Source organism: Uloborus diversus, chromosome 9, assembly GCF_026930045.1.
Source record: "Uloborus diversus isolate 005 chromosome 9, Udiv.v.3.1, whole genome shotgun sequence".
Taxonomy (NCBI): Eukaryota; Metazoa; Arthropoda; class Arachnida; order Araneae; family Uloboridae; genus Uloborus; species Uloborus diversus.
Window position 1 is genome coordinate 34,144,835 of NC_072739.1, and position 21,557 is coordinate 34,166,391.

Below are 21,557 nucleotides of genomic sequence, written 5' to 3' on the forward strand. Positions count from 1 at the left end.
AAGGAGAGAGCTCTAAAAAGTAGGAAAAAGTAGGAAAAATAGGAACTCTTCGGAGTCTGCTTGTAACAATGGAATCTAAAACTATTTTTCTTTTTAAATTACAATAGTTTTAAGAATCAGTCTTACCTCCACCAGCGACATGACTCCGGTATGTCGCCTCATTTTGTCCTCCTCACAAACATTTGTGAGGTTTGTGATTGTGTCCACCTGAAAACATTTTTAAATTAATTATAATACAATTCATACGCCTGACCTTTACTTGATATGATATGAGTATATGTCCTCATTCTCTCCTTCGAACCATCTCGAAAGTTGTTTAGTGTAAATCACTGAGATCCAAACACATGTGAAAAATTATAGGGTGTAAAACATCAAAGTTCAAATCAATTCTCCATCACACACTTGTGAAAAATGAAAGTGGTTTTGAACATTCATATCAATTATCTGATCACTCACATGTTAAAAATTATAATCAGATTTCTATTAAACTCTGATGTGAAATAATTTCTCAGAGATTAGTCGTTACTGAATATAATAATGTTTTGAAAATCGAAAAAAATATATATCATTTTTGACGCCTATAACTTAATTATACGAATAATTTAAATCTTGGTTTATCTGAGCGTTAGTGTTCGACCATTTTAAAACTAAAAGTTAGTTGTAAAATCTTTGACACCTCGAAGAAATGGTACAATAGATCATGCAAAAAGACAAAAAAAAAGTCAAAATTTTTATGTCCAAATCATAAAAATTTGGACACCAAACATTACTGATTTTCTGACTGTAATATTTTTTTTTAACGTAATTAACAATGTGTTACTATTTTATGAAATAACTTTTTTTTTTTCTTTTGCTCTTTATTTTATTTGCTTTATTTATTTTATTTAGTTTTCGAAATAAGTATATGTTTTGGGCCACCTGCGAGTCAATATTTCGTTCAATTTTTTGAACTAAAATGAATTAGAAGTTCAAGTTTGAAAATATTAAATATTTTTCTATTTAATACTGCTGGTTCAGTTTAACACAAAGCTGCCGTGCTGCAAAAAATTGACCGCTAAGAGGGGTGGACGCTTAAGGCAAAAGAGGCCGCTCGAAGAAGTTTTACTGTATTACTTATCTTTATTTTTGAACCTCGTGTTAAATGGATCAGGAAACATTTGCTTACTTAAATTGAAATATCCGTTTAGCATATAATAAGTAACTACGAAAGAAATACAAATATGTCTGGCGTGAAACCCAAACTCTTACCTACTTCAGAAAAAAATTAACAACTATTATAAAGAATCAATACTTAAATATCATCAAAGTTCACATGTTATTCTTTTTCAGATTGAAAGACAAGTTTTTAATTTCAAATGTAATCCTCCTTTTATTCAATTCCTAATTATAACTGTTCTAAGAGTATTTTTTCAACGTTCAAAGCATTTGGCTCAAAAATAAGAGTTCTGCAATGCTCCTAATCTGTGAAATTTCGAAAAATTATGAGGCTATTAAAATTTTAAAATCTTATATATTTAACCTCCTTGGTCCCCTTGTATCACATGTGATACATAATTTTCATAATTTTTTGTGAAACCTGAAACGCAAAAACAAATTTGGGACCGGTTGTATCACATGTGAAACAAATTGAAATGCCGCATATAATTTTCTCGTTTAGTCAGCAGATGGTAGTACCTTTCCATGATAGGGATTTCAAGTAGAGTCTCAGAATCAAAACAAGATGGCTTCGCGTCCTCAAAGTAAGTATTTTTTTCTTATTTATATACAAATATTAAACTCTTTTTAAGCTATGCATTTTCTTTGCATGTGTACTTTTTACTAGTTAACACCAAAAAAATAAAATTTTATTGAAATATTTAAGCATAATGACTTGTTAAATTTGTTTGTATCACATGTGATACAAGGGGTCCTAATCACTTTATGAACACACTTTTTTAATCTATTTAATTTTTTGAAATATTTTGGAAGAATTTGCAGAGTGATATAATTATTTCTCAAGGTAAAATCTTTAGTTGAGGTGTTTGCTTTTTATTTTCATCTATTTTTCATATCTTTTTTAATAAGGTTTTTTTTTTTTTTTTTTCAGTGAAATATTTGACACCAGATGCAGTTTTGGAGCTGATGAATCGTGATGATTCTGATGTAAGTTCACTGTCAGACGAAGATGATTATCAAAGTGATCATGGAAGTGAGATGGAAGAAGAAGATGATCCGGATGTATCATCTGACTTTTTTTGCTCAACGCTTTTCACGAAAATAAAAAATAATGCTACTGTACTACTATGATACTACTAATATGTACCTAAAACGTCAATAAAGCTTGATTTTCATGTTGGATTTACTAAATGTATGTATTGTGTGATTAAAGACTAAGATTTAATTAATTATTTTAATCTTGCTTGATACTTAAAAAAATTCTGATTGTAGTGTCTTGGTCCTGATGTATCACATGTGATACATCCCCCCTAGCTGCTATAAATTAAAAATAATTTTTTTTATTGCACTTTTCTACATCATAGTGACCATAACAACTATTTAAGTACCTCTTACCAAATATCAAGGTTTTATTTTTCTCTCGGGTCTGAGGAGGATATATAGACTGGAGATATATATTTAAGGAAAGACACTTAAGCAAAATGAAATCATTTAAGTAAAACTTTGTTATCTGTAGTCATTTAATGAAGGAAATATGATATAAATCTGATTAAATTGAATTAAACATTGTTATTTAGAACTTTAAGATAAAAAGGGAGACGCTTGTTAGGAAAATGGGAAGGTTTAAGTTGAAAATTATTTTCTCCAGTCTGAAGGCAGAGTTAACGAAAGGCAGAGGAAAATAATTGAAATTAAAAAAGTTATTGTTTGAAGATATTTAAGAACAAATGAGAAAAATAATTACTTAAATAAAAAGTGGTTATCTGGAGTCTGAAAGCATTTAACAAAAAACAAAAAAGACATGAGGAAAATGTCAGGATTCCAACTAAAAACTGTTATTTATAGTTTGAAGACATTTAAGAAAATTGAAATTATTTAAATTTATAATTGGCAAATTAAAAATGTATAGCCTGGAGATATTTAAAGAAAGGCAAATGAGAAAAATGTAAATATTTCAATTTTAAAGTGTTATCGCTAGTATGAAGCCAGAGTTTTACGAAAAACAGATGAGAAAAAAAGTTTTTTTAGAGTCTCAAGATATTTGAAGAGAAATGGGGGAAATTTAATTTTTTTAAAAAAATTGTTATCTATAAAGTCTGAAGTTCCATAACTTCCGACTGTATGCAATTACTTAAAAATTCTTATTTTTTGAAAACACGTAAGGAAAGACGGTTTACTCGCAATTTCGCCGACATTTAAGATTTCCTCCCCCCTTAAATATATTAATTTATTAGATGGAATCAGAAAAACAGGGGGAAGAAAATTTCGAGTCAGCGAAAATTCGATAGAAATGTAATTATTTAAACTGAAATTTGTTTTCAGTTGAAAAAGATGAGTTAAGAAATGTATGAGGAAAGTGTAATTGCTTAAAAATAAAATTTTCTTAGTCTGAAGGGAGTTAAAGAAATCCTTTTGAGAAAAATGTTAAAAAATGTTATCTGTAGTTTGAAACACATTAAGCTACACATTTTTTAAAAAAATTCTGCTGTCAGAGATGACGTCAGAAGTGTAATGATGGTAACCGGAATAAAAACTTTTTCTTCAGAATATCGGGATGTACTTGACTTTAAATGCATATATCAAAAATTTAATTTTCCGTTCGACAATCAGACGTGAACACTTCCTCGTATAAATATTCTTTATTAATTAAGAGTGATTTTCGATGAAATCTGTAAACTGAAATTTTTCACGATAATAAAACTTTTTTATTCAATCTTCACATAATAGTGAACGATCGAGTAACGCTCCGGACGTGATCAACAATGAAACTCGCTCCACGACATGATAATTTGATAATATTTTTAATGATGTATGACCTACAGGGAAATGCTTTTTTTTTTTGGCGAGGCTGAACTGGATCCGGTATCTTAACTATTTTACTGGTAGAACTGTCGTTTCAGGAGATTGAAGAAACAAAAAAGTGGTCAACAATGAACGCTGTCTACTGAAGTTTATTCATCCACTGGAGTTACGATTAAAATTTCAACCAGGGCCGTCGCCAAGTGCATTCGTTTGGGGGGGTGTTGAAACTGATTTTGCCGACTGACTCTTGACATTTGCCGACAGATACATCCGCACACAATAAATAAATAAATAAATAAATATATATATATATATATATAATAATAATAATAATAATAATAAAAGTGAAAAACATTGAAAAGACCACACCAAGAGCCCATAGATGCGCAACGCAGCAAAACTTAAAAGCCAAGTAAATATAAAATTAAGCAAACAGAATTACAAATATTAAACAAATTATAAATAACAAATGATGATAAAAAGGAAAAATGCAAACAGCTATTAAGTAGGAATAGAAAAAGAGTGAATCCAGAGCTCATCAGCCGTGGAGGATTCATTAATTATGGTCAAAAGACCAAAATTTTAACTATAAACTAGAAGAGAATGTTTAAGCTCCAGTATATGTAATATAGAGTAACAATGGGCAAACGCACCACTTGCTAAACTAAAAACAATAAACTAGAGCTCAAACCTAAAACTAAAAGCAGGGGGTTTCGCCTCGACTAATTAGGAAAACAAGTGGAAGGCTAATTATCGGAACTTGTTTTCCGATAATTAGCACGCATTGTAGACTAACTTTAGTAATGCTAAGGGAATGCATTAATTTTGATACAAGTCAATATATACTGCTCTCCTCCCAAAAATTTCTGGAATTGGCATCCGAAAAAGGTAACTTTAGGCTTTGTTGTATATTTTAAGAAAGAGAAGGCGCAGGTTCCCCTCCCCCCCCCCCCATTATCTTTTTCACTGGGGTCAATTTTGGACTTTATAGAAATGATGGTTTTGGGAGCTAGAGACAAAGATTTATGCTATCTTTGCTGGCGCAAAGAAAAGGAATGGAGTGTTCGGGGGCCCTCCCCCGAAAAGTTTTCGAAATTAAAGTTTTAAAAACGTAGTTTTAGGCTATTTATGGAGACTGTGGGTGAGAGGGTCGGTACTGACAGATCTCTAGTGGACAGTGGCAGATTAGCTATAGAAAAAAGGGAATAATAACATACGTCAAACAAACAGTCATGACTCTCGATTTTAAAAGACTCGATTGTTTAGGAAATTTACGAGGAATTATAAGAACTTTTAGAGGTGACATAATGAGGAAATTCGAAGAAAAAAAAGGAAGAAAACATATTTTATCCATTCAAAATTTAAATTTAAGCCAAAGAATATTTTCTACTTACACAAAAAGTTTTCATACTATATGGTGAATTAATTATATTACATAAGCAAAGCATGTTTTGGAAGAAAAAATATCTCACGGTAGTCATCCATTCAGGTACCCTTTGAATACTTTGTTTTTCATTGAATATTTTCATAGCGCACGAAGAAGATGAAAAATATACAAATCAAGAGAATTGCATGGTATGCCGAGAAATAGAGTATGATATAGAAAGTATAATATGAGTCATCTCATAATAATGGAAGGTTAGAAATAGCGGTGTTTGGCAGGTTCTCCCCCTAAAAATTTTAGAAATTGTTCTGACAACGAAATTTTAGACAACCTTTGACGATGTTTGGGTGACAGCAGGCTCGGAAAATGTTTCGAAACTGAAGACTTCAAAATGCGATTTTAAGCTATTTTTTGGACCCGTTAGGGGAAGGGATGGGACCCAGGGGCGCTCCCTTTGCAATTTTGTGAAATTAAAGTTCCATAGGCAATCATAGCTCACTATTAGTCATATTAAGGGAAGAAGAGATGAATGACATCTTTTTAGTGTTGGGGGGGGGGGGGGGAAAGAGTGGGATTAAAAGACTCAGCCCCGAAAATTTCTGAGATTGAAGTTCGAAAAACGTATTTTTACACAATCTGTGATGATGTTCAGAGACTGTCCCTCGAAAAACTTTATTATTTCTATTCTGTCTTCAAAAATGGGGTTTTCGAGTCGTAAATTTGAAACAATTTTCGGTAAGTCTTTCTCCTCCTGTTCCTCATCTAACGTAGCTAAACATAGTTTTCTAATGTTTTTAGCAGGGACACAGTTCCTCCTTCGAACATCAAAGATGGCTCGAAATTGCATTTTTTGCCTCAATGTTGAAACATTTCCGTCGAGAACCACGGAATCTTATCTCTTCCTTTAACGTCACGAAACGTTAGTGTAAAAGTGCCTTGCCTATAAGAAGCCGTGTCTGCCTAGTCGAAAACTAGGGGTCTGACTCTTTAGGGGGCCCTGCTCGGAATCAGACTCATATAAATTTCATCAGTTTTATGGGAGGAAAGGGGCCCGGAAAGCAAACTAACAATTAACCTGCCTTGGCTCTCGAAGGCCTTGCTTTCAGACCTCCAATTTTGAACAATACCCTCATCCCCGTTGATCTCTACACATAACCTAAAACTTCGCTTTTGAAACTTCAAAATTAAAGATTTTCTGGAGACATCCTCCAAGCACTATATTTTCCCTAACGTCATCAAAATAATCCTCAAACGCGTTTTAAGATTTTAATTAAAAAAAAAAATCCAGTTGAGGGTCCCCGAACTACACGCTTCCCAAATATCAAAGATAGCCTGAAACTGAGCACAATTTTGCCGAGCTAAATTCTGAAACACCCCATCTCACCTAATGTCTGCAAAGATAGTCTAAAATTGCGTTTTGAAAACTTCCAAATCCAAAAACTTTCCGGGAGAAACTCTTGACTCCCTAATATCAGCAAAGATAGTCTAAAACTTACTTCAATTTTAAAAAATATTCCGAGAGGGTACTCCAAATCCTCTTTCCACATTACAAAATAGAGCCTAAAATTACGATTTTTACGTCCATTTCCCAAATAATCGCATTCTGCTCTTTTTACAAGCCCCCTACCATCTATGGCAGCAATTGAAAGTACAATTTCGACATTTAACGAGTGAGGATCAAGTTAAAGATCAGTATTGATAATCAAGAGCGTCAAAATGGTCTAACTCTGCCTGATGTCAGTACACGGGGAAATCAAAGTCTTATTTATAAATAACTAAAAAAAAAAAAAAAAGAGAGCTATTTCAATTTTTAATGTTTAAAAATTTTTCTGAGCATGTTTAAGTGATTTATTAACATTACTGTAGGTGAAAACATTTCAGTATTTCTGTCTCCTAGTTAAATTTTAATCATATTACTCATGCATAAGCGTTTTACAGCTTTTTATATATTTTTTAAAATATCCAGATTCACAAGATTCACAAATATAAGTGTATTGGAATTTTAAATTATTGTTAAATTTAAAGCTACCAATTATTAGCATAATTTGTAATTAGGGATTGCAATACCGATCCAAAAATTCAATACTGGTATTTGATATTTTTAGAGCATGATACCGGTATTCCGGTATTAATCCCAGTATTTGAAATTTCTCAAAAAATATATATTTCTCAAAACATATTGTTTCGTTTCCACATTTCATAATTTTGTACAAACATTGTATTATTTATAAAAACGTATTGTGAACAAACGTAAATGCAGGAACAGATGTTATAAAAAAAATCAGTTATAGTCAAAAACATAATTATTGAATTGTTTCAGAGCCTAGAACTCATTTGGTACTCTATTTTCCCCGGTGGTACTGTTATCAATGCGCGATACACCTCGATCCTCAGGGACGTAACTAGAGGGGGGCAGACGGGGCGCGTGCCCTGGGCGCCAGATTTTGGGGGCGCTAAACTGACTTAATAAATGCTTAAATTTAATTTAAAAAAAAAGAAAGGTTATTAGAAGTCACCCCCCCCCAAGGGAAAAAAAACACGCTGTGCAGGCACTGGCAGAAAGTTTGCACAGTTTAATGTGGATAAAGAGTGGGAAGGATAGACAGAGAGAGAGAGAGAGAGTAGGAGGGCGCAGTAAATAGTATGAATGTGTTTTCTCAGAGTGACCAATACTTGTTATATCTTATCTAAAAATTTTCCTCTCCGAGGAGGAAAATGGGAGCTAAGCTGAGGGAAGTACACATCAATACAAGACAGCGGAAATGCGTTGCACTGTTCCTTTGGCCGTAGCCCATGGCTTAGGAATTGGAGTCACTATCTTTATCCAACAGAACCATTCTCTAAAAAGCATCTTCTCTAGCTCGTCCACGAACTTTTTTTCTGCTTTTTACTCCGTTTTCAAGATAATTTTTGCTCATCTTGTATAGTTTTGAATCAATTTTAAGATATGTCGAAAAAACTATTTGAAGCTGAATACAGAAAGAGAGCGAAAGACCGCGAAAAAGAGGCCCCCAACAATTTTCATCTTATTTATCATCGTGGTTAAATGCTAAAGACGTTAGGAGAGCAAGTAAGGCATTGCATATATAATTTGAATGAAGTAATACGAATTTGTTGAATTATATATTTTTTTCTCATTCTTGGAAAAAAATCTCGCACTATAATAATAGAGATTCAGTTTAAAGTTCAGGAGGCTGCCAATTTTTCTTTAGAAAATACTGGGGTTATTTTGAGGATAAATTTAACTAAAACGATAAATTTTCGACTTAGTTTCAATATATTTTTTCCACCCACACAATATTTTAAATATGCTTAAATCATCAAACGTCAATCAATGTGTCAGAAATCAGCTATTTTTTACCGCTCTAAACTTGAATTTTTCTTTGGTACTTTTGATGCATATTTATAATTACAGTAGAACCTCGTTTATCTTGCCCCCGTTTATCCAGATTTCCGGCTTATCCAGATCAGGTTTTTAAAGTTAAAAAAAAGAATTAACTGAAATGATATAATTTTAAATTATGATAGCCGGAACGAAACTGTCAATGTACCAAATATTTTCTCCTTATTTTGATTTAATACACAACTCCTGCATAGGACGTGCAATAAATTATATTCATCTAATAAACAACATGGCATATTTGGAGTGTCATTCCTACACCACAGCAGCTGAACTATAAATGATTAAGTGTTTGCAAGTAACAATCCTATGTAATTTTGTTACAGCGTTTTTTGCTGTTATAAAAGATAAGTTTGCTTATTTACGAATGTGTTTTACAAATTACCCGGATTTTCGTTATCCGGATTGCCTTTGGTCCCCGCTAGTTCGGAAAAATGAAGTTGTACTGTAAATGAAAATAACCTGAACGGAAGCGCACTGAAAACATATAATATTTAACATTTTTAAGATATGTGTTTTTTTAAAAACAAAGGTTAACAGAAAGAGTTTTGATCTCAAGAACATTAGGTTTCTGTTTTTCTATTAACTGTTTCTCAGATATCTATATAGATCTCTCTATATACCAGAGTTGGGGGACGTGCGTCCTTTATAAAAAAATTAGCTCTTGTAATAATTAATAGTTACCTGTACAGATTGCAAAAATTTAAAATGTGTTGCACATAAAATTATTAAGACAGAGTTTAAATAAGATAATCTATCCTTTTGAACTACAGTAAGATGACATCTTAAAGTCAGTATAAGCTAAGTATAGTAATATTCAATTAAATTCAAGTAAGAAACAAAAACAAATAACCTACTAAATTTTTTATCGGATTTAGAATTATTTCACGCATTATTGCGATATGTTGCTCTTTTGTAGTTGAATATTCTTACTTTTCTTGCGAATTTCTTCATAGTAGTATATTAAAATAGTGAAAAATAAATAATTGAAAATCTTTGTTTAATTGAAGTTATAATTTTTAATTTATTTTTTAAAGCAATATTGCAACAAGTTGTGAATAATACAAAAATATTTTTCCTTGAATAACTTCGTATGTAAAATAGTAAATAAAATACTTAATGATTTTTACCCCCTATCGCTGTTTTTAAAAAAGCAATACCTACAGTAATAAAGCTATATAAAAACTTATAATTACGTAAAAGTCGCATTTATAAGGCTTATGGCATTATAGGCAGCAGACTTCTTTATCACTGCCTAATTCAAATATGGCTTCCAAACGGAATGTTATTTATCTATTTGTTTTACTAGTTAAACAGTACTCCATCATGGTGTAACGAAAAGTTACATTACAAGACATGTATAAATTGCAAATGCATTTTGTGTAAAATTCGTCCTTGGCTCATATGAGGCAGTGAGAAGGAAAGGGATGTGAGTGGACATTTTCAAGTTTCGAGTAAAACGTGTATATAGCCTAGGTAGGCTTTCATTATTTTTTTTTTCTAAATCATGCTGTACAGCCACAGCTACCAGGGCTACTAGTACCATCTCTTGCCCAAAGACAGAGGAGATATTCACCTAACATTTGTACTGGTTATCTCCAAATTTTTAATTTTGCCACTTGCATCCCATTGCTTCTCACTGCCTCAAATGTAACCGTCTCTTCGTGATTCTGCTTTTTCAACCTTTCTATTAATTGCTGCTTGTATTTTTCTTTTTCTCATCATTATTATTCTTAAAATTTGTTTGAAACTTGTTATTTGGCTGGTATATTTTATATATTTACTTGGCTTTTTAGTTTTGCTGCGTCGCGCATCTATGGGCTTTTGGGGTTTGGTCTTTTCAATATTCTTCACTTGTATTATAAAAATAATAAATATTATATATATATACTTTTGTTTCATATTTGATTTGTTTGTGATTTTGAACCCAAATTTGAACATTAATAGATTGATTTTGGTCCTGTATCATCGAAAAAGAAATGTGCTAAAATATAAGTAGATATTTTATAAGTTAAATACAGAAATTTTTTTAATTAAAACTATTTATTAAAGAATATTCTACCAAAGAAACTTTTTCTTTCTCTTTTAAACTTACAACACTGCGAATGTGTAACAGGGGCCAATAGACATCCAGTTTTCCATCCCAGCCAGCATACCCAATTTACATCTTTTTTTTTCAATATTTAGAGGAAGATATATAAAAAAGATAAGCTCAAAATAAAGCTTTGAAAATATTACATTAAAATAATCATACCTCTTCTGCTGTTTTCAAATGAGTTTTTTTCCCCCTCAAATTAAGATTAAATGCTTTCAGATTTTTCCTTCCTTGCCACAGGAATTACTGCTCGTTCACTCGCAAAGTGAAGTTCAAAATTTCAACTAAACTTTTTTTTTTGTGCAGTGCTGAATAATCAAAATAACTCCATATGTAGAATAGTCATTCAAGTCGTCTGCTCTACTCCTTGATGCGGCTAGCAATGAAAATCAAACTCAATGCCACTTTTGTCATCAAGGTTCCAGATCTAATAACCATTTTCGTCTTTTGGCGGAAAGTTCACACAGCAGGGCTCCGGACAAACCGTTCGAAACTAAAAGCACACTACACCAGTTTTGATTCAGGATTTCCCTAATTTTCCCTCGAGTTCCTAGTTCCAGAGAAACGTTTTCAGTGGAAAAGACCCCTGAAGGTCCAACATTCCTGTGTTTCTAGTGTCAAACGGGTCCTTCTTTTATTAATGTGTCACCCACACGACTACGCCGTCTCGGCGGCGACATTTCTGAGTACTACAATTGACGGACAAATGTCCTGTTACTATAATGTGCACTTGTGTGGTCGACAAATAAGCATAGCCCCAGCTAGTAAAATACTATTTTGATTTTTACTCGTTAGCGTAATAAAAGTGGAAATGGTGCTCAATTTGCGTCCAGAAGTTTTTTTTTAAAACAAACACTTATGAGTACAAATGTGACTTTGTATTGCAATATTTTCACTATCTTTCTCTCAATTTTAATTTGTTTTAGTTTTGGCTTCCTATGTATTTTTCCCACTTTGATGTGGTTTTTATTGATGATGCAATTTCATAAACGTGTCGACGGCCAGAAGCTATTGTATTTTTAAACTGATAATTTCCATAGGTTTTTTTATGTAATGTTCTAAATAATTTTAAAAAATGTTTGAAACGTGCATCTTGACTGCTCATCGTTATGTAATTTTAATGTGCAATACAGTTTCCCGGGTGATATCTAAATAATATATTAAGGTTTCTTTTTCTTTTTAGATTTTGAAGAATTAACACTCTATTAGAATTTACGAATATCAGACTTAACGTTCAAATCCAAAACGTCCATGACATTCAGAATTAATTCTTAAAATAAAATTGCCGATTTTAGCTGAAACTGCCGACTGACCCTGTGACCTCAGCAAAATATTCTTATTCGGCAAAACTTGTCTGATGATTCGGCAAGTTTTGAGACATTATTGCATTTTTTTTAATTTTAATTCCTGAATTTTCCTTCTCATGTGTGCATTGCATACCCATATTTCATCATTCGGCAAATTGAGAATTTCTCAAAAATTTAAGTTCGGGGCGTCACTGGATCAGTGTTGGCAAAATCAAATTTTATTCAAGTGAATGTCGGTAAATTGGGAATGCGGTGCAATTAGCAGCTGCGAGTTGATTATGTCTTTCAGAAGAACAGTCTTCAGTACGATCACAGGTACACTAGACATTCCTATACAAACTAAACTAGTATATACATGTTTTTTATTTTTCTTTCTTCATTAAAAGGTGAAAATGTACGCATGATCAACATTACTTTCTACTCAAATATTTTGAATCTAGAATCAATTGAAAAGGCAAAAATGCCGACTCTCCAGATAAACTTTCTGAGGGGATCGATACTTATTGTGTCGGCAAAATGAGATGTCGCAAAGTAAATAATCAGCATAGTGAGCAGATGAAAAAAATGTTTGTGTCTGCAATATGAATTCATCAGAATGAGCATGAAGCGCAATCAAACTCGGTATACTTGCACGAACCCTTCATGTTTTCTTCCATCCCGTCAATGCTTATTATTAATTATAAATATGTGTACATTTATTATACATATCTCAAAAAATCAAACACTTCGTGAATGCTGAAACTAATGAGTCAAAAATGCCGACTCATGTGAATTTGATGTTAGGCACTGTGCAATGCCGTATTTACGCACTCGGTAAAAGAAGCGACCTAAAGATGCACGCTCAAGGAAACAGTCGGCGAAAGAATGCTGAATGACCGTGTTTGCTGTACGTAGTGTGAGCAAAATGAAAATGAATGTAAATAAAAATCCTATTCATTATTTTCTATTGCGCAAAGTACCTAAAAGGTTAGATTTGTAACTTTGGAATATGAAAATGCTAAAAAAAAAAAAAATCAATCAATAAAAGCTTTGAAAATCCGAAACATTGAAAATGCCGACTTAAAAAACTGATTTTGCCGACTGGAGGAAATCTCTGGGAGGGTGAGACACCCCCCTCACCCCCCCCCCCCCTATGGCGACGGTCCTGATTTCAACTATAAAAATATCACCAAACAGGCAAATGCTTCGTTCAAATGTTGAAGCAATTTTCACCCGTCATAGTAGCATTTCTAGTACTATAATAAAGTAATATAGACATCACAAAATAAAAAACTTAAAATTTGTTCATGATTGCTTGAAATAGAAATTGAATTTGAAACTTCAGAGGTAAATTTTTTCTTGAAAGCAATACTTCTTAAACTTTGTATAAGAAAGGGATTAATAGGATTTTGTTTAATGTCTTCAAAACTAGATGCCTCCAACCTTTTTAACTCGAGAGCAACTGTGTAAATTTTTTGTAGCGTGGGCCAGCAATCCAACGATATATTTTAGTTTAGGTGGTTTAGTTAGCGCTGTTTCCTACCCCCACGATTTTTTTTTTATTTTAATTTAGCGCTCACTGGTGGTTATTGGGACTTTTGGGGCTGAATTTTGTTTTAAAATGCGTAAAAGGAAATAATTTATTTATTATTTTTTTTAAGAATTGTTTTTTTTTCTTCAGTTAATAAGCTTATAAGTTTTTTGCGGGAGGGCCGGTTTTTGGTCCGCGGGCCGTAGAGACCTGTGTTCAAAACAAATGAATGAATGTTTAGGTGATTCAATGGTACATGGTTTCATGCCAGTTGCCCGAAATTAAAACAATACTTGCAGCATTTCTGAATTACTTAGATAACATTTATGCTTGTGGATGTTGCTTCACATTAATTTTACGAATTATTCCTCAAGAAATAATGTGAAATATGCCAACCTGAGAAACATCTTGCGTTGTCTGTTCTGAGGAGAGGAGTGCTTTCATCAATTACCACCTCCAATTTCATCGGATCCATTGCAACCACGCGTTCTTGTGGCGTTGACTCACCAGATGGGACTAATTTCAATTAAGTAAAAAATTCACATAGTTCACTACAGAGTTATACGTGTTTAATGCGGATCGAACGTTCTCCTCGTCTGACAGGCCTGGCAGTGCCACAGGGTGGCTGAGTAGCAAAAGAACAGTCTTTTGTTGCACATCCGGCAGCGTATGAAAATTGTCGTCTGCTGCAGAATCGTTTTATGTTCTTCGGGTGGGTTTCCCCACTTCGACAGTGAAATCAGACTGATAATGGGCGTATGAAAGTCCTCCCTGATATCGAAGATCTGACCGCAGAACATTCGCCTGGAATCGGTCGGAATTTTTGTTTCGCAGGTTTGACGAAAGCTGGATTTCATTGTTGACATAAGGCAACACTGATGATGCGCGCAACGAAATATGTTACAATGTTTGCTTTTTTTTTTCACTAATTCTTTGTAGTTCACCGATAATTTACAAAACATTCTTGGACTAAATACAGCTCAACACTAGTATGACTTGTGCAAAAAAAGAAAAAAAAAAGTTGCCTTCAGACAAAAATAAGTCGGTAAAAAAAAAAAAAAAAAAAAAAAAAACCGCTGCCCACTGCTCTTTAGATTTGCAGCCTTGACCCACAAAGGCACCTTCGGTGCAAGTGATACATTGCAATTCCTTTTCAAGAAGAAAAAGTTTCATAGAATTACATTTTAGTTGATCAAAGCGAAAATCACTCAAGGCGCTGTCCATAAATGACGTCACATTTTTTTTTTCAACAAATTTGAACGCCCCCTCTTTGTTACGAAAAATCCTCTTTGTTACCCCCCCCCCCTTTTTGCGAAAAAATAAAAGAGAAAAAAACCCTCACCTTTCCAAGGTTTTTTTTTTAAAAAAGAAAGAAGGAAAAAAATCTCGGTACGCGATTTTTTCTTTCTTTTTTTTCAAAAAACTGTGCCGGTCTGCGGGTCAAAAAAATGTCTAAATATTTTTTTAAATAATATAGACTGTATACACGATTTTAAAGAAATTTAAAATTAAAAACATCCTTTTACTTTTCAACACAAGTTTCACCTGCAATATTTCAGATAATCAAAAATTATTGAAACTCAGTTTTCAAATATAAGCTTCGAATACATTGTAATACTAATTAACAACTGAAGGATTAACTGCAAAACTGAAAAAAAAAAAAAAATGCTGCACACATAGATTTGTTTAATGTCTATCTTTATGTCAATCTACTTGAGCAATATACGAAAGTGATACTACATTCAATCATTAACAACTAACTTTTTTCATAAAATTAAAATGAACATTGACTTGCGAAAGAGATAAAAAAAAGAAAGAAATTAGAAAAAGAAAAAAAAAAAACGACTAAGAAACGTGTTGAAACATTCGATTGCAACCAAAGCACAACAATAAAATTTTACTGGTTCTTTCATCGGGTGTTCCAGCATGTGGTCCGGCAAACCGACACTGTTCCGCCAAAACCTCATATTTGAACAGTCCAACAAGTTGAAAAAAAATTTCTGCTTAAAAAAATCTCCTATGTATAAAAATGGAGGTTCATTTGTGCATGTATGTGTTCCTTACACAAAACTACTTATTTTACTTATTTATTCATTTATTTATTTTGAGGAGGGGTGACACCAGAAATTACTGCCCCGGGTGACATCCGTGCTATCAATACCACCGTGTACATAGACTGTCTAAGTTTCGATATAAGGCGACATTCGCTGTAGGAAGCCTACTTTGAAGCAGGGTTGCTCTATTGTATTTTCCGACTAGTCAATATTATGTATTTATTATTTTGTAGATTTAGTTGAAGAAACATATAGATTTTGCGTCACCCCATTAAAGGAGCGCAAACTATTTTGTGACGAGAAGTGTAAGGTTTGAGGGAAAATTCTGGCGGACTGATACCATTTCAAGTATCGAGAGAAATCTAAACAGTCGAGAAAGGGCTCTTGTTCCTTTTGCGATAACGTGCTAAAACTGTTTTGATTGAACAATCATTAAGCAAATAAGAGCTTAAGCTTTGACTAAAAATATAAACATTTTATTTGAAACTTGTAAAGGACTCAGTGACAAAACTTTCATTACGAAATGGACTGCCCGTAAAAAATAAACAGCTTTTGTTTATTATTCATTCTCACACCACAAAATTACTATCGGAAGATAGTTTTTTTTTTATTGCTAGCCGCCTTCGGTGGCCAAACGGTTCGCTTTTTTGAGCAATATTCGCTATTTACGCAATTATATTTATGCAGCAGCTTAAATACAATTGGCGACGATATAAAAGTTATTTCAATCAATATCTATGTTTCTGTACATCTGTTCATACCTATGTGTATATTTGTCTTAATGTCTTTCTCTACACCTGCCTGACACTATATCTATATCCATGTCTATCTTTCTTACGACGGTACAAAATTCATTTTAATCAATATCTATATATTTGTGTGCATCTATTGTTTCTATCTATCACTGCATCAACCAGTAACTATATCTATATCTGTGTCCATCTTTCTCTATGTTTGTCTATTTCTCTACATTAATCAATCTACACCCTCTATTAATTTCAAGAAAACATTTTCTGTTTCTATCCAACACTCGATATCAGTCTCTGAATCCAGCCATATACCTGTCTCCCCATTTATCTAACTATCACTTTACTACTCCATGTGAAATGACCTTGAACTATTTCAACATTAATGCACCGCTATATACCTAACATAACTTACAACAGCGTATATAATTATTTCTAACTCTGAACTGACACACAAACAAATATCTTATTTTCATACTAGCGGTGCTCGCACTACTTTACCTGCGTTAGAAAATTAAAAGGACATTTGATTTGCCTGTATATTTCCAGTTAACTTCTATAATGGGTGTTTTTTTTTTCCTTTTCTTTTTTCTTTTTTCGAGATCTCTGCATATTTTTGTCAGGTTTCAAAATTTAAAAAATTAGCAATGCGACTAGCAGTTGGTTAGCAGCTATTACAACAACAACTGTATTTTTTCGAGAAAAGTGTAAAAGAAAACAAAAACATGGTTCCATGTGCTTATGTACGCCGCTAGTCACTGATTTTTTTGCAATATTTTTAGCTTCAAACTTTTCAAAATATTTCAAAGTTGTAGTCAAATGCTTGCCATTCATGACGTCATTTCCGTCATAGTAATTTCGTGATGAGGCAACTTATATAGCGGCTCTATTTCGTCGTTCGTGTGAGTTGAACTTTTTTCCTTCATCGGGCCCAAAGTATAGAATAACTCTATGATATGTGAACTTCAAAAACGTTTTTTTTTTTCGTGGAATTAACATTTGGTGGAACCAGTTCGGTTTTTAGTGAATGTAACATTGATACAATTACATTCAATTAATAATAAATCAGACAACAAGCCCCACAAACTTTATAAACCTTAAATCTTTCTTCCTGGAATTAGCAAAGGCAAAAAATGATTGAAAAGGAATGTCGGCATTTTAAATCAGAATGGGGTGATTTCCCAAATTTTAAAAGTATTTTTTTTTCCTGAAAGAGCATGCTTAAAAATATAGGATCTGACCATTTTTTAAATAATTTGTTCAAGTTTAATATTTTAAAAAAAATACTTAAATCGGCGCGCTTTCATTGTTTACGTTTCTATCGTGTGACATCACAAATGATGAAATGCCATTCAGTGTTGCCATTCACGGAGAAAAATATTTAATTCGCATCTTTACTCACGTGTATTGGCAACGATATGGTTGATAGCAAGCGCAGAGCGCAACATTTAATTCGTTTCTTGATTATCATAACGTGGAAACGTGGTAGAATGATGCGCCAAATTGCATCATTTGTGACGTCATAAAGACCACGCCTTGTTTTTGAAATCGGATACTTTAAAAAATTAATTAAAAAACTGTTGGGAAAATGAAAGTATTTTCTAGGTGACTAAAAGTAGCACTTCTGACTGAAGGAAACAACCCCATTAAGAAGTAATAAAGCAATATTGCATGGTTAAAGAATTTTCAATTTGAGTTATATCATCATTAACTTAATTCATAGAAATATATAAGTAAGACAAAGGAAAGAAATGATATTTTATTGCTTGCAGAAGCCTCAGTATAATTTAAGAGGGGAAATTTTGCTCCCTAGCTTAAAATGCAAAATAATACATTTTTCCAAAACATAAGATATTTGAAAGAACGTTGCAATAGTGCTTACTATGAGATATTTTAAATAATTTTCAAAACATAATTCGCAACTTCAGCGCTCGAATACGCTACCTTGCGGTGATTTACAAAATTAAAGAAAAGGGTAAAACATTGCGTCCACGTGTGTCTGTTGGTAAAGATAGCCAGTTTGTTTAAGAGTATTAATTAACGCATTCGATGTGTCTTAGATTGCTTTCAGCAACAGAAATTGTTTCGTCCCTTAATGGCATTCTCGAGCTTCTCAAAATAATGTTAGTTTTCATTATTTTCTTTTAAAAAGTAAGTTGATTGTCGTAAATGGCGAAACACAAGAAAACTCCGGATTAACAAACTTCGCATTTGCACGCGAAAGAAAATGTTCGTATGTTCGAAGCTTTTTTTTTTTTTAGAAATGGGATAACGTTATACCAGGTTTTTTTTTTTATTTATTTTTTTTTTTTTATTGTCTTGTGTGAATTTGTAAGAATGTTTTTTTTTTTTTTGAGCAATCACGATTGGTTATTGTTCTCACTTGACTATTTTTGACGTTCCTTTGATTTTTCCCGCCACCACCCTCCGCACCATCACCGTCGACGGGTTCCTCACGATGCTGCACCTCTAGCGAAAGCCGTCTCCAGGTTGCATCCATGTCCTACACACACGCGCATACATACACAACTACACACACACACACAAACACATACACCTACACAGACCTACACACACATACACAAACACATACACACATGCATACATACAGACACCCACACATACACACAAAAACATACACACACACATACACACAAATACCCACACATTCATGCCTGCACACAGACACAAACACATATGCCTACACACACGTACACATACCCCCCCCCCACAGACACACATGCCTACACACACATACACATAACCCGTACACACAAACACATACCCCCACACACGCCTACATACACACACTCATGATTGCAAAAAACATAATTTGAATTCAAGATGTCAAAATTCAAATTAATTTTTTTTTTCTTTTTTTTTTTAAATCTTAAGCTTGAAACAAAGATTCAATAACATTAGCAGAATAATTGGAGCTTACATCTCCGCCTAGTTTAAAAATAAATAATTTAACTAACCTTATTTTACTGCAGCAAGCAGCATTTAGTTAGAATGGACAGTATGCAAAATATTTTCTTGAATGTATTATCGTAGAGCGAAATGAAGCTGAGAATTTTCATCGTCAACTTTACTTTATTGCTTACATAATGAGCTGAAGAGTTCCGCTAAAAATTTGTTTAGGGTTATAGTTTTAGTATTGTGCGAGCAAAAAACACTTGGCGAGATTTCGCCATGTCATTTAAACCATTTTTATTTTTTATCATTAGTGGATTAAAATGGTAGTAAGATTACAGAATTCGATAAGTTTAAAGAAATGATGGAAGATCAATAAAAAAGAAAACTACCATCATATATCCGTGAGAATTTTGTTGATGATTTGCATAGCATAACAGAATTAAATCATAATTCAGAAATTAGAAACATACGAAACAGAAAGATTTTAAATTAACTGATTCGGCAATTTGAGAAAAATAACTCAGCTACAAATGCAAAACAGTGAGCGCTAACCAAACAAGACAAAGAAGTATTATCTTCCTCTTTTGGTAATAATTCTTAATGTCATATAATTAAATTATCTAGCATTTAATGTTATTCTTGTCAGTCTTATGGAAACAATGAAAATATAGTGAAATCAAGAATTAATAAATATCGAATACAAAATCGTAGAAATGGCTAATTAGAACTACAAACTCCGTAATTTGCATTAATTTCCGACGTTTAGTAATGCTTCTTGAATTCTGATTTCTTTCTACGTGGACCAGAATATCCACAAGACTTTAAAAATTAATTGAAAAAGAATAAAGCAAAAAAATCATGCATACAAACAAAAATTACTAGACTCATTAGCGTTTTCTACGCTACAGCATGCGCTTGTTTTACCTTTTTAATCCGCCATTAGACAGTGGCTGCAGTGCCCCCTATAGTTTTTTGGAGTTGGGAATTCCATAAAAAAATGAGAAAATATAAGCAGATGATTTTTATTTAACAGTTGAAATATTTCAAATCATTTCCTTTTTAATAAAACAAAAGAACTTGGAAAAACAAAGTACGTTTTTGAAAAATGTTATCAAATAATAATAATAATAATAATAATAATAATAATAACGAAACAAACAGCCTGAAAGATGTACCCATAGAAACAAAATAATTTCAGTTTCCAAAAATAAATTCCAATTATCTTTGTTTTTTGTATTTTATTGTCTAGTTTGATCATTTAGAAACGTTTGGCTTGCTTAAGGTAAGCCTTGGATTCTGGTTTTCTCCGAACGATTCCTAATAGCTCTTGTAATGGTCGTAGAAACTTCGAACAAACTTTATCTTATGCAGAAAATTCAAAACTTTCGAATGACCTAAAACTTAAAATGTAAATGAAATATTTCTGCCCCATATTATGAAATTTGTGAAAAATGAGCTTAAAATTTTAATTAAAAAAATGAATTTTCGAAAAAAAAAAACATGTTTTCAGGTGCACACTTCTATTTGCAACTACAGCGCTGAAATGTGCTACCTTGCGGAGATTTACAAAAATAAAAAAAAAGGTAAAACAATGCGTTCCACGTGGGTCTGTTGGTAAACATAGGCAGTTTGTTATGAATATTTATTAACACAATCGATGTGTCTTAGATTGCTTTCAGCTACAGAAATTGTTTCGTCCCTAAATAGTATTCTCGAGCTTCTCAAAATAATGTTAGTTTTAATTATTTCATTCTAAAAAGTGAGTTGATTGAGAAATAGTGAAAGCGTAAGCACAAGAAAACTCTGGATTAACAAACTTGGATAACGTTATACTAGGTAAAAAATTCTATTTTTTTGTGTGAATTTGTAAGAATATGGGTTTTTTTTTAAAAAAAATCTTAAACCAATTTAACCAACCATATTTTACAGCAGCATTTAATTGGAATAGACAGCATGCAAAATATTTTCTTGAATATATTATTGTAGAACGAAAGGATAAATGTTTCTACTATTAGAATTTACTTTATTGCTTTTATTCTCAGCTGAAAGGTGTTGCCAAATTTGTTTAGGGTTATAATTTTAGTATTGTGCGGGCAAAGTACCCTTGGCGAGATTCCGCATGTTAGTTAAACCATTTTTATTTTTTATCATGAGTGGAATAAAATGGTAGAAAGATTACAGAATTCGA

General features: G+C 32.6%; 1 pseudogene; it reads right to left on the reverse strand.

The window, feature by feature from the left end:
* LOC129230598 (putative inorganic phosphate cotransporter) overlaps nucleotides 1–14,112 on the reverse strand; it is a 51,677-nt pseudogene extending 37,565 nt beyond the window's left edge.
* Nucleotides 14,113–21,557: the final 7,445 nt, after the last annotated feature.